Below are 13,499 nucleotides of genomic sequence, written 5' to 3'. Positions count from 1 at the left end.
TCAGGCTCTCTGCTGTCAGCACAAAGCCTGCTTCAGATCTTCTGTCTCCCCCTCTCTCTGTCCTTCCCCTGCTCGTGCGCTCTCTCTCTCTTTCTCTCTCAAAATAAATAAATAAACATTTTTAAAAACTTTTCATTACTGGGATGGGAAACAAAATAGGGTAATGGGGAACCGCAGAGAGGGGAGGTAGTAACCTGACAACGGATTGTTGTTAAGACTCAGCCAAGGGGCACCAGTCTGGCACAGTCGGTAGAGCATGTGACTCTTGATCTCGGGGTTGTGGGTTCGAGCCCCACGCTGGGTGCAGAAATGACTTAAAAAGACTCAGCTAAGAGGAAGACTGGGAGCCGGTACTAGGAGGGCAAGAGATCTGGGGAATGAAAGCAGCTTCCCAGGAGGGTGGCTGGCCCACTGACCACTTGTGGCCTTTACGCTTAAATCCATGAAAATGACACAGAATTAAAAACTCAGTGCCTCAGGGCTCAAAAGCCACACTGTGCCAGACAGCTCATGGGGAAGTACATAGAACATTCTCATCATCTTGGAAAGTCTGTCGGCCGGTGCTGGTGGCAACCCCAGGCTGTGCTGTCCATTGTGGCAGCCACAGGCCACAGGTGACAGCTGAGCACTTGAAACGTGGCCTGTGCCACTGAGGAATGGAGTCTCAAAGTTTTTGAATTTTGATTCAGTAAAATTAAAGTGGAAAAAGGGATCTTTAATTCAGTCATTGGAAGACTTTTTTAAAAGTTTTTATTTATTTTGAGAGAGAAAAAGGGAGAGCATGCATGTGTACAGTGGGGAGGGGCAGAGAGAGAGAAAGAAAGAGAGGGGATCCCATGCAGGTTCTACACTCACAAACCGTGAGATCATGACCTGAGCCAAAATCAAGAGTCGGACGCTTAACTGACTGAGCCGCCCAGGCCCCCCTGGAAGGCTTTTAATTCTGTTTGGAACAACTCGGGTATGTGAATCCACTTTTACAAGTGTACATTTTATGAAATCTAAATACAAAGCAAGTTGAAATGTGCTCTCAGAGGAAAATGCACACACTGGATGGTGAAGTCATAGTACAAAAAAACAAAGGTAAACTGTATCATTAATAAACATATTGATTATATATTGGGATGATAATATTTTGAATATATTGCACTAAGAAAAGATATTATTTAAATAATCTGGCCTGTTTCTTTTCCTTTTTAAATGTGGCCATTAGGGGTGCATGGGTGGCTCAGTTGGTTAAGTGTCCCACTTCAGCTCAGGTCATGATCTCACAGTTCATGCGTTCAAGCCCCACATCGGGCTCTGTGCCGCCAGCTCAGATCCTGGAGCCTGCTTCCAATTCTCTGTCTCCCTCTCTCTGCCCCTCCTGCTCACACTCTGTCTCTCTCTCTCTCTCTCTCTCAAAAATAAACAAACATTAAAACAATAGAATAAAATAAATGTGGTTATATGGATCAAATTTATTTCTTTTTAAAATTTTTTTAAGTTTGTTTATTTTTATTTTGAGAGAGAGACAGCACAAGCAGGGGAGGAACAGAGAGAGAGGGAGAGAGAATCCCAAGCAGTGTGGAGCCTGACACAGGACTCCATCTTGTGAACCATGAGATCATGCCCTGAGCCGAAATCAAGAATCGGATGCTTAACCGACTGAGCCACACAGGTGCCCCAGCTCAAACTTATTTCAATGAGACAATGTGGGACTAGGGTTTAGAGAGATAGGTAGTGAGCTGAGAGGTCTGTAGTGGGTATCGAAGTCTTGTTGGCTCAACACGGAGTTTGAACTTCTTCTTGAGTAATAGGGAGCCACAGCAGGTGTTTGAGCAGAGCAGTGATGCCCCTCTGAAGGATCTGGCAGCTTTGGGGAGAATGGGGTGGAATGGGACACCAGGTGGAAAGCCATTGTTATCAAGCTCATCAGACAGGACAGTGGCTTGGATTTGAATGGTGGCTGTAGGGACACAGGGTGACTGGGGCGCAGGGTGGCTGTAGAGACGCAGGGTGGCTGTGGGGGCGTAGGGTGGCTGTAGGGGTGCAGGGTGACTGTAGGGGTGCAGAGTGACTGTAGGGATGCAGGGGTGCTGCCCCGTTTCCCTTTCAAGGGGACTTTGCAGAAATTTTATCCCAAACTTCTGCTTTTATCTTATCAGCCACCCCCAGCTATGGTGGACCGGAAAATGTAGTCATTTAGTTGGACTCATGGCGATTCAGAAAAAAATGGGGACCCCTGTCCTAAGGAAAATAGAGAGAACAGGGCACATAGCGCTTTCCACTGAGAGAAATTCAAGGAAAGAGAGACAGAGGCCCAGCCAGCAGGGTGGGAGGGAAGCAAGCACACAGGGTAGTGGGTTTCCGGGAGGGTGGCCTTGGCGGAGGATGTCACCCACCTCCGTTTTGAAACTCAAACTTTTTTTTTAGTTTATTTATTTATTTTGAGAGAGAGAGAGAGAGAGCACGCAGGAGGGGCAGAGGGAGAGGGTGAGAGAGACAAATCCCAAGCAGGCTCCACACCGTAAGTGCAGAGCTCGATGCGGGGCTTGAACTCAAGAACCGTGAGATCATAACCTGAGCCGAAACCAAGAGACAGCCGCTTAACCCACTGAGCCACCCAGGTGCCCTTTGACTTCCAACTTTCTAGTTGATAAATTTCTTCTTTCCAGCTTTGTTTGAATTCTGGCAAAAGATCCTGTGGGCACAGGACCCCCTTCAGGCGGTAAGTACTGCCCTGAGCCAGCAAGACCCCCGTGATTGACCCTAAGACAGTGATCCACCTGACCTTCAACTGCACAAACCCACTGCCCTCAGTCCCGCATTTTCCTTATAGAAACCGGGAGGGATTTTCAGCGCTTGGCCACAGCCTTTCAGACACTAGTCCACTCTCTTCCCAGTGTCGACCTCACTGAAATAAATCTCTTTCTTGTTTCACCGCCCCCTCAGCTCTCCGCCTTTGGATTTTGTCGGCAGGACCTGGTCCGTTTGGGACCCCTGGAGTCAGGGGCTCTTGCACCCCTGTGCCCCGGTTACAGGCTGCTGCCTGGGTCCCAACGCACCTGAGTGCCAGGCGAGACGCAGGCTGAAGAGTGCAGGAATGGCACTTGTCTCACGGGACGTGCTCGACAAATATTTGCCCAATAATGTCACTTTAGCCACATGCGTGTTACTGATAACCTTGGGAAGAGCAGTGTAGCAGAGATGCGGGCGGGCAGGGGAGTGAGAGGGAGGTGAGGCTTGAGTGGGCATGATTCTTTCCTGAAGTTGGGTTGGGAGGGCAGAGCTGGAGAGGCAGGCAGGTGGAGGGAAGGTGGGGCGGAGGGAGAGACTGCATCCTGCTCAGCTCGCGGGATCCCAGGACCTGGCATTAGTATTACTTTTTTTATCCCCATGCAGATGAAAAAGCTAAGAGGTGGGCTGACTGCCTGGGTCTCCAGAGGGGACTGAGATTCCGGCCTGCTCCCTGAACCCCGCAGCACCCCTGCCCTCTCCCACCCCTTCCCAGCATCCAATTTTTCTTTAATGAGCTGCCTCTCTGATAATCGCAGTGGGCCTTTTATGAACTAAACAAACGGAAGCTGCAGCGAGTTTTTTTTTTTTTTTTTTTAACAAAAGAGCTCATTGAATAAGCAATGGGCTTCTCTGCAACTATTTTTAAAGATGGAGCTCCAGGCCGGGCTATGAGGAAAACCACAGAGAGCATCTTCTGAAGGTCACCCAGCACTCAGGGAAAAATCCAGAGCTGAGGTGCACCTCACAGGCCCCCATGCGGGGCCCCTGTGAGAAGGCCGAGGTCCCAGGTGCAAATTCAGACACACAGCTCCATCCTGCCCTGAGGGCAGCGCTGGCCCTGCATGGCCTTCTAGCCCCTGCAGTGGCCCCAGCTCACTCTGAAGGACCAGAGGATTCTGCTTTCCCAAAGGGGCTGTGTAACTGCCCTCACCCCTGCGCTGCCTCTGCGTCTGGTGCCCAAGGCAACTGTTTGATCCGTCGGCTCCCTCCACTGTGTCCAGGATAGAGACAGCTGCCTGCGTTTAGGGCATATTCCCTGCAGACACTGCTTCGTGCTGGGAACCAAGACCTCAGACTCAGCCCCTGCCCTCAAGAAACTTTAAGGTGGGACCGACGTTTCTAGGGACAAAGAGCTTTCATGTAGGTACATCCCCACCCCAAATTCCCATCCACTTCCAAGGCATCATCTCCAGGGAAACTGAGGCTCAGAGAAGTCAGGGGCCACATGTGGCCCAGCTGGGGCACTTTCTGTGTCCACCGTTCCAGCCTTCCTTACACACGGCAGGAAACAACCTGGCCCACTCTGATCTTGGGCTCAGGGGCCTCGGAAGGTCCTGGCACTTTGTGTGAAGGCCTGACTGGGAGGTGTTGACAACCAGATGTTTAGTCAGACCTGGGAGGGGCAGGTTCACTCTAGCTTGTGTGCTAGTAACTCTGACTCTCTGAGCCTCAGTTTCCTCCACTTTAGATTGGGTTGCTAACAGTTCCGGTGCTGGTGGTGGCCACTAATATTTAATGGTCCTTGCTATGGGGCACATGGAACAGAGTCCCCTAGGCAGGCACCATTATCTCCCCCAGTTGAGACAAGGAAAGTGAGACTCGGAAGAACAAAATGACTTGTCCAAGGTCACGCAGCTTGCAAGGATCTGAGCCTGCCAGGCTTATCTGCTGGCTGTAGACAGGATGCGGGAATGTGGGAAGCAATTGCCTTCCCCTCCCCGTCCTTCGAACCTGAGCGCCCCCTGGTGGTCAGAGCTGCTCCTGCAGCTCAGCCTCTGTCCAGGTTACTCCCAAGGTAGGTGGGCCCCTTTGAAGGCCTGATGAGCAGCAGCTGGGAGCCCACCAGGGCCCCACTGAAGCCAACCAGCCAGGAGGTCAAATCCCAGCTGCTCCACCCCTTCCCCAGGACTGTAACCCTTTCTGAAAAGAGAGCAGGCCTCAGTGTCCCTTTGCCTCCAGGTCTTTGTATCAGAGGATCTCTGATTACAGCTTCCTGGCTTTTGTGGTAAACTGGAGGGGTTTGCTCCAGGCCAGGCCGTCGGGAAGATGGGGGTGCAGAGCCCAGAGGGAAGCATGCGTCCGTTAGTAAGAATGACTGAGTGGGCTACAGCTCAGCTGTGCCGCATTCCTAGGAATGCTGGTGTTGGCCTGTTTGGACATGAATGCCCTTCCCCCAACACCCGGTGTGCCCCTGTGAGCAACCTAAGGCAGGTGGGCATCAGCTGCTGGGCTCTCCTAAAGCCTGATGATTTGAGTCATCAGCAAACATCTTCCCGTTGCTCCCTCAAGAGTGTCAATTGAAAACAAATCCAGGCTTCGTAAGAGAGACTTGATGCAGAAGGGAGAATGTTCTGGCTGTCAGGCCTGCAGGTGTCTGCTGCAGGCAGGCAGAGAGTCTCTCTGCTGCAGAAGAGAGCAAGCAAAGGCAGGGGGAAGTGGGATGGAAGATCAGAGAAGGTCTAGCCCTATTCCAGGGATTGCTGGAAGGGCTGCCTGTGGGCTCAGGCTGAAGACCAAAGTTCAGGGGCCCTGAGGACAGAGAGACGTTTAATCGAAGTTTGGTTAACAAGCCCTTGGCTCCAATTGACCAATGAAGACAAACAGTTCGGGTAATCATTTATGCATCCACAAAAGGGGATTTGGAGGCTCTGTGTCTGTCCTTGTCATAGGTAAACGAGGGTGGGGGTGGACATCCGTCAGACTTCTCTGAGTCATGTGGAGGAGGTTCATTCTTTGCAACAAGTCATTTTCCAGAACACAAAGGGTGTGTGTGGGGGGGGGTGGGGGGGTCCTTTAAGAGCTGCTGTTTCCCAGGAGTATGGGGCTCAGGTAAAAATCAACATCATCAGGAGTGAGAACACTCTTCTCATTAACAGATTGAATCTGAAGATAGCAAGAATGTTCATTGTGTCCACTGCAAAATATAGGAGTAAAGAGACCACAGGCAATCTTCTTTGTCCTAGTTGTTAAAATCTGGCAGAAGTGGCTGTGTTGCCCTGGGAATAGCTTGTGGCGTTGCTGGTAATAAGGCCCCTGCTGGACTGTATGCTGCGGTCTCTGCCCCCTCGAGCCCAGAATCCTGGCGTGTCCTGGGAGACCTGAGCCCAGGAGGAAACCTTGTGGTTTTCTGCCAGAAGAGCCACACGTGGTCACCAGAACTCTCATCACTGTGGTCTGGGCTGGAGTCCGGAAAGTCAGCATCTTCCGCACCAGGCCCTGTGCTGGGCTCTGGACAGGTTTGGGGCATGTCCTCCAGGCAGGCGTGAAGAAAAGGCATGGGGCCAGCAGGAGACACAGTCCCTAACACATAGTGGCTGTTTCTGTGGCTCTTGGCTAGATATTGGTCATCCCGAGGTTAGGAAGCCCCAGGAGACCAGGCCTTGCTGGTTCATGGCTGCATTCCCAGCACTTGGCAAGGCGAAGCTTGCCGAATGAATGAAGGATGATCCCTGACAGCAGTGGGGGTGTGGTTAGACCACACGCATCATGGTGAGAGGGGGAACGTTACTGTGAATGAGGTGGGAAAGCCACGTAGGAGTAGCCTGAATGCCAAGCTAAAAGTTTGGACTTGGTGCTAAAGGTGATGGGGGTGCATTTGAGGTGTTCAAGCTGGAGAGTGAGCTGATCCAACCTCCGTTTGGGGCCAGAGGTTGTGGTTTCTGTTGGCACCTGCCATGCCTCTCCAGTGTCCTCTGGGACCAGGCTAGGGGTGGCCCGGTGCCTAGTGGAACACTCTTGAGGAACGGGCTGGTGCAGGGGGGCAGAGCAGAAACTTTTGCCGGAGTGGGAGACCCTCTGCAAGGGAGGCCCGGCGGTCCCTTCCTTGCTCTGCGGCTGGCTTCCTCTCAGAAGAGCTTAGAGCGCCCCCTGCTGCCTGTTCCTGGACGCACGCTGGGGCTTTGCGGGGAACAAAATGGTCTCGGAGGTATGAACCTCAGCACATGACTCTCGGGACTTTGCAATGTGGCCAGCACGCTTTCCATCACCAGCTCTTGAAGCGAATGTGATGCTTCACGATGCTGCTTCCGGGGTCCGCGGAGCTCAGCTCTCACTCTGGGGGCTCTGGGGGCCCCCCCACCACGTGTCATCAGGCTCTGAGGAGCTCCAGGTTTGGCCCGTGTCAAGGGCTGCATAGTGTCCCCGCCCAAAATCATGTCCACTTGCAACCTCCAAACGCGAAGCTTGTTTGGAAATGAGGCCTTTGCTGGGGTAATTAAGGAGCTCGAGATGAGATCAACCTGGATTTCCGGTGGGCCCTGAGTCTGATGACTGGTGTCTGTGTGAGAGGAAGGAGCTCGGGGTCGTGGGGGGAGGAGGTCATGTGAAGGAGGCCCAAGACTGCCGTGACAGGTGTCGGAGACAAGGAGCCCGGGGGAGCCGGCAGCCACCAGAAGCCGCTGTGCGAGGGTCTCCGCCAGTGTTTTATCTCACTCCCGAGGCCCAGAGTGCTCGGTGTGCCATTCACTCGCACACTTGGACCCACACCCATGCATACATACCTGTGTGCACAGGCACACACACATGCATGCGTGTGTGCAGTTTACAGGAAAGAAGAGACACGAGCTGGTCACAGAGGCAGAAGAAATAGATGTGGAGGGAGCCTGCTGTCACGGTGGGGGGGGGGGTCCCAGTGGGGAGCAGCAGCTGGCCAGCACTGAGGAAAGGGCATTTAGCATAGTGATTAGCACACCTCGGATCCCTAAAGTCCTCCCCATCTCCCCAGGTTCTGTGTGCAGGGATCCAGCCTGCGGCCTTCCCCGACCCCAGCTCTGTTTCCTCCTGCAAGGGGGGGGGGGCGGGGGGCGCAGCCTACTCCTCATCACAGGGGGCGAAGTTCCCATGAACAGATGAGAGACGCTGCCAGGGAGGCAGAGATGGCTTTCCCGCCTCTGGGCCACAGTGAGTCAGAAAGATACCCACTGAGTGAGGAGTTCACTTAGGAACCGTCCCTCACCAGCGAGGGGCGTGTGCGTCTGCAACATGAATCTGGTCAGAAGCTGGAAAAGATGGTGGGGACTCCAGGAGGCTCATTCAGCTCCCCTCTGCCTCAACTCACACTTGTTCCTCCAGAATCTTCCATCTTCCGCCTCCACAACAGCCTTTTGCCACGAGGCAGCAAGCTGAGAAAAAAGAGTGTGTGTCTGGATCTGCTGGGTCCCTGGTACAGGGTTTGCCAACACTGCCAGAATGTTCTCTGAGTGAATGCCTGGAAAAGGTGCCCATTCACTCTTTTTTTTTAATTAAAAAAAAAAGTCGAGGAGGTTCACATAATACACAATTGACCATCTTAAAGCAAACAGTCTGGTAATGAATTCTGGATCTTGCCCCCTGTCTAGTCTCAAAATGTTTTCATCGGTTCAGAAGAACACCCAGTACCAACCAAGTTATCACTTCCTGTTCCTCCCTCCCAACCACCGATCTGCTTTCTGTCTATGGATTTGTCTAACCTGGACATTCCATATGTATGCCATCATATAGGTGCCCCTTTGCCTCTGGCTTCTTTCACTGAGTATTATGTTTTCAAGGTCAGTCCACATCATAGCAGGTATCAGTGCATCATTCCTTTTGAAGGCAGAATAATATTCTATTGTGTATATAGACCACAATTTGTTCAAGAAAGAGAGAGACAGAGAAAGAGAGAGAGAGAAAGAGAGAGAGAGAAAGAGAGAATCCCAAGTAGGGCTCCATGCCCAGAGCCTGACGCTAGGCTCCATCCCATGACTCTGGGATCATGACCTGAGCAGAAATCAAGAGTCTGACGCTCAACTGACTGAGCCACCCAGGCGCCCTCACAATCTGTTTATTCTTCTGTTGTTGGACGCTTGGGCTGTTTCCACCTTGTGCCTATTGCAAACAGTGCTGCTATGAACATTCCTCATGAATGAGTATCTGAGCATCCGTTTCCAGTTCTTTTAGGTGCATATACCTAGGAGTGGAATCAGCGTGTCACACACTAAGTGTGTAACTTTTTGAGGAGCTGCCCAACTGTTTTCCATTTTCCATTCTCACCAGCACATCCTTGCCAGTACTTAACTATTTCCTGTTCCTGTCGTGTCGTGTCGTGTTGTGTTGTTATTATGGCCATCCTGGTAGGCATGAAGTGGTATCTCACTGTGGTTTGATTAGCGTTTCCCTGATGACTAATGACGTTGAACATCTTTCCATGTGCTTAACGGCCATTTGTATATCATCAGTGGAGAAATGCCTACTTCAAGTCCTTTGCTCTTTTTTTAATTGGGTGGTTTGTCTCCATTGTTGGATGGAAAGAGTTCACTCTTCACACAAGTTGTGCAGAACAAAGAAACGGAAGCTAAGATCGTCACTGACCACAAAGAAATGGAAGCTAAGATCGTCACTGACCCGAGGTCTCAGAACCAGGCTACCTCTCAGATCTCCACTTCTGCAGCCACAGTTAGATTATTTCTGCGCCGGAGCTGTTGGCTTGTGCTGACCTGTGGACGCCTCAGAAAGGCTATTAGGGAAGGAAAAGATGATGCAGAACAAAGGGGGTCCCCTCTTCCAGAGTCCCAGGAATGCCTCTGTCTTGGAACGGGCTGAACGCTCTGGAAGCTGATTCCCAGGGAGGCTGCTCCCATTGTGTGTGAGCGTGCACATACATGTGGCTGTGTGTTCGTGTATTGCACAGCTGTGCACGCGTCTGCAGTTGACAGAACTGCCAGGACCCACACCATCTGTGTCCTTTGTGTCCCCTGCTGTGGCGCCCTGGAGCCACCACTGGAAAGAGGCAACTGCAGGAAGCATGGCCAGGCAGGGCTGCCACCTGCTGGTCACACTGGGCACTGCAGGTGGACCGCTGGCTGGTGTGGGCGGCCCCGCCTGTTCTCCTGGGTCAGATGCGCAGGGCAGTAGCCAAAAGAAAATAAAGTCCCCCTGTTGCCCCTGTGCCCTTTGGGCCTCTCTAGGGAACAGCCTAGGGAGCCTGATGGCCTTCTTAGTACCATGAGCCTCTCTCCAGTTCAATCAAACCCTCAGAATAAAGTTTTTAAAAGCATAATATAAAATAATAGGATTACCAAGGAAACCAATTATACTGAAATACAGTTATCAAAATAGTGATTGTAATATATGTGCTTAGTGAAATAAGACCCAGCAGCAGGTCTAAGCAACTGTAATTTTTAAGACGTGACCAGCATCGAGGACGTTTTGGGAGACCAGCAACAATTGGGAAAGTTATGTGAAAACACGTGATTCTATGGAAGGCAAAGCCGCAGGAGCTGCTAACGGCACTGCCTAGATTCAAGGCGAATGGAAACGCCACGATCTGATGAAAGGTTTATGACAGTGGACACGCAGTTTCTCCCACCCGAGTTTGTCGATTCACTCCATGGATCCCTCGAGGGTCGGGCACCCCAGGGTCAGAGCCCCTCGCCCAGATGCTGCCTGCTGGCCCCAGCTCCTCCTCAGCCCCCTGGCCGGATGCCAAGCAGATTCCCTCCAAACTCACCCCTTCAGCCCCTGCCACCCCATCCGCAGCCTGGCTGCCCTCCTGCTCCCACTCTCCGATCCCCCTCCTCAACACAAAACGAGGCGTCACCCTCAGAAGCCAGCCCAGTGGCTTCCTGCTCTAATGGAAGACAAAGAACAGAACCAATTTCTGAAATGCTCTTCCATGAGGCACCTCTAGATCCCCCGGCAGAGAAGAACAACCCCCTCAACTGGTAACCGTCCCTCTCTCCAGGATACAGGCAGGGAGGCCTCTGAATCCTGTCACCTGGACATCACCCCATGCCCAAAACAGGGGTTTCCAGCCATTTGTCCTTCTGGAAAATCCGGGGAGACACTGAGTTCTTTCCTTAGAATCTTCCTTTCCTACATTCCCCTCATTGTGAAGCCATACATGGGGGAAAGGGCATGTTTCCTCCCTTCCCCAGGCATATTTAATGAGCCCCTGCCGTGTGCTGCGTGCTGTGCGCTGTTCTACGAGCTGGGGCTACAGATGGTAACAGCAGTCAAAAGCCCTTCCTTCTTGGAGTTTTTATTCTACGGAGGGAGGCAGGTTAAACAAATAAATTGGTAGAGCTAACAGTATGCTCTAGGGTTATCAGTGCTCTCGGGGGTGAGGGCTACAACGTCGGGGAGGCAGGGAGTGCCGGGGTCAGCCTGCCTGAGCAGGTGGTGCTTGAGCAGAGGAAGAAGCCCTGTGCCTGTGTAGGGAAGAGCATCTGGCAGGGGGAACAGCCAAAGCAAAGCCCTGAGGAAGGCAGAGCAGCAGGGAGTGAGGGCCGGGAGGCCAAAGGGCCAGGTCCTGCCAGCCTACGGGCCGCCCGCTGGTAGGACTCTGAGCCGGGAGACATTGAGGAGTTTGGGTGGACGAGGACATGGTCTTGGTGCAGTTCGGCGAGCAGGCTTGGGGCAGGGTGAGGAGGGGGCCGTGCAGTGGGGAAGGCCCTGCCAGGGCGGGGAGAAGTGGTCGGGCGCTGGACCCGTTGGCTGTACAGGTGGGCCTGCGGCGTGAGACAGAGCTGCCGAAGGGACACGGGGAAGGACATTTGTTTCCTGTGGCAGCGGAAACAGATACCACAAACCGTGGCTTAAAACAACAGAAATCTATTTCCGCCCCCTGTTCTGGAGACTGGAAGTCTGAGATCAAGGTGCTGTGGGTTGCAATGTGTCCTTCCANAAGAGGAAAGTGGGCAGAGGCAGCATAACAATCCGGGGGCATCTTGAAGACCTGCCTTGCTCAGGGTGAGCAGACAGCCTGCAAAGTGCACGACTCTGCTGCTTGGCCCAGCATGCAGCCCCGACTGCCTGCGTACCCCCAAATTCTGCAGGTCAGGTGCTTTCCTACTGAATTGTGCCACAGCTGTTCGTCTCTTCAGTTTGCAAAGTTACCCCTCCTTCTACTCTCCGGCTTTTTCTGCCTTTCTGTCCCCGTGGTTGTTTCTAGCTCTTTACATGTTTGACAATTTGTTGTTTCGTTTTTAATTTTTTTTAATGTTTTTTTATTTATTTCTGAGAGATAGAGAGAGACAGCATGAGCAAGGGAGGGTCAGAGAGAGAGGGAGACACAGAATCCGAAACAGGCTCCAGGCTCTGAGCTGTCAGCACAGAGCCCGACGCGGGGCTCAAACCCACGAACTGTGAGATCATGACCTGAGCCGAAGTCGGACGCTTAACCGACTGAGCCACCCAAGTGCCCCTCGTTTTTAATTTTTTTAATGTTTTATTTATTTTTGAGAGAGAGAGAAACACAGTGCGAGCCGGATAGGGGCAGAGAAAGAGGGAGACAAAATCTGAGGCAGGTTCCGGGCTGTCAGCACAGAGCCTGACTCAGGGCTCTAACCCACAACTGCGAGATCAAGTTCCGAGGTGAAGTCGGACGCTTGACCGACTGAACCACCCAGGAGCCCCTGGGGTTTTTTTAATTGTCTTAATTTCTGTAAGACTAACACTGGAGCACCCCAGTTTTTACAGATACAGATTTCCTTTTGTAGCATGAACAGCCCCTTCTAAATTCCTCTGGGTGGAGTTTAGGTGTCTTAATCCTGGGTTCTCTTGAAGGCACACACAGAGGCAGGCACCTTATATATTCCAGCAGGGAGTGGTTCCCAATGACGCGTAACACGTAGCCCTCATTTATTAGGAGCACACTAAAAGAACTCAAGGCAAGAACAGCCTCCCCTCCCCACCAACTTTCTCCAAGGTCTTGTTTGATCCTTAGACCCATTATCCAAGGCACAGGGGTCCCCCACAACATACTTGGGTCCCTTCTCGTCCTGAAGCCTGACCTACTGACCCCTGGGTTGGGGGGCAGAGCAAAGGTGCATGTGACAGTATCCGCCCCATATGCCAGTGATGCTGGAGCCTGAGAAAGTTCCCCCAACAACTTGGCTCATTAAACGTGGGACTTCCCAGAGTGAGACAGCCAAGGTTGGGGTTGGGGTTCACTCCTACCCATGTCCAGCTTGAGGCTTGGGGCACACCTGCTGGCTGGGCTGAGTGGTGAGGGTGGTGGCAGAGCAGAGTCCTTAAGAAAAAAAGCCCAGGGGCGCCTGGGTGGCTCAGTCAGTTGAACGCCCAACTCTCGATTTTAGCTCAGGTCATGATCCCAGGGCTGTGGGTTCAAGTCCCACATCAGGCTCTGCACTGAGAGTGGTGTTTGCTCAAGATTCTCTCTGTTTCTCTCTTCCACCTGTCTCTCCATCTGCCCCTCTACCCTGTTCACTCTCTCTCAAAAAAAGGAGAGAGGGGCGCCTGGGGGGCTCAATCAGTTAAGGGCCCGACTTTGGCTCAGGTCATGATCTTGTGGTTCATGAGTTCGAGCCCCGCGTCAGGCTCTGTGCTGACAGCTCGGAGCCCGGAGCCTGCTCCAGATTCTGTGTCTTCCTCTCTCCCTGCCCCTCCCCTGCTCACGCACTTGTTCTCTCTCTCAAAAATAAACATTAAAAAAAAAATTTTTAAAGCCCAAACCTCTTCTAGAAGAAAAGGAGCTTAGGAAGGAAGCAGACTCGGAGGCGGGCAAGTCAAAGTGTGGTCCT

This window comes from Crocuta crocuta, unplaced genomic scaffold (genome assembly GCF_008692635.1).
Source record: "Crocuta crocuta isolate KB4526 unplaced genomic scaffold, BGI_CrCroc_1.0 scaffold273, whole genome shotgun sequence".
Classification (NCBI taxonomy): domain Eukaryota; kingdom Metazoa; phylum Chordata; class Mammalia; order Carnivora; family Hyaenidae; genus Crocuta; species Crocuta crocuta.
The sequence above is the reverse complement of the archived record's forward strand: the minus strand, read 5'-3'. Positions refer to the sequence as shown.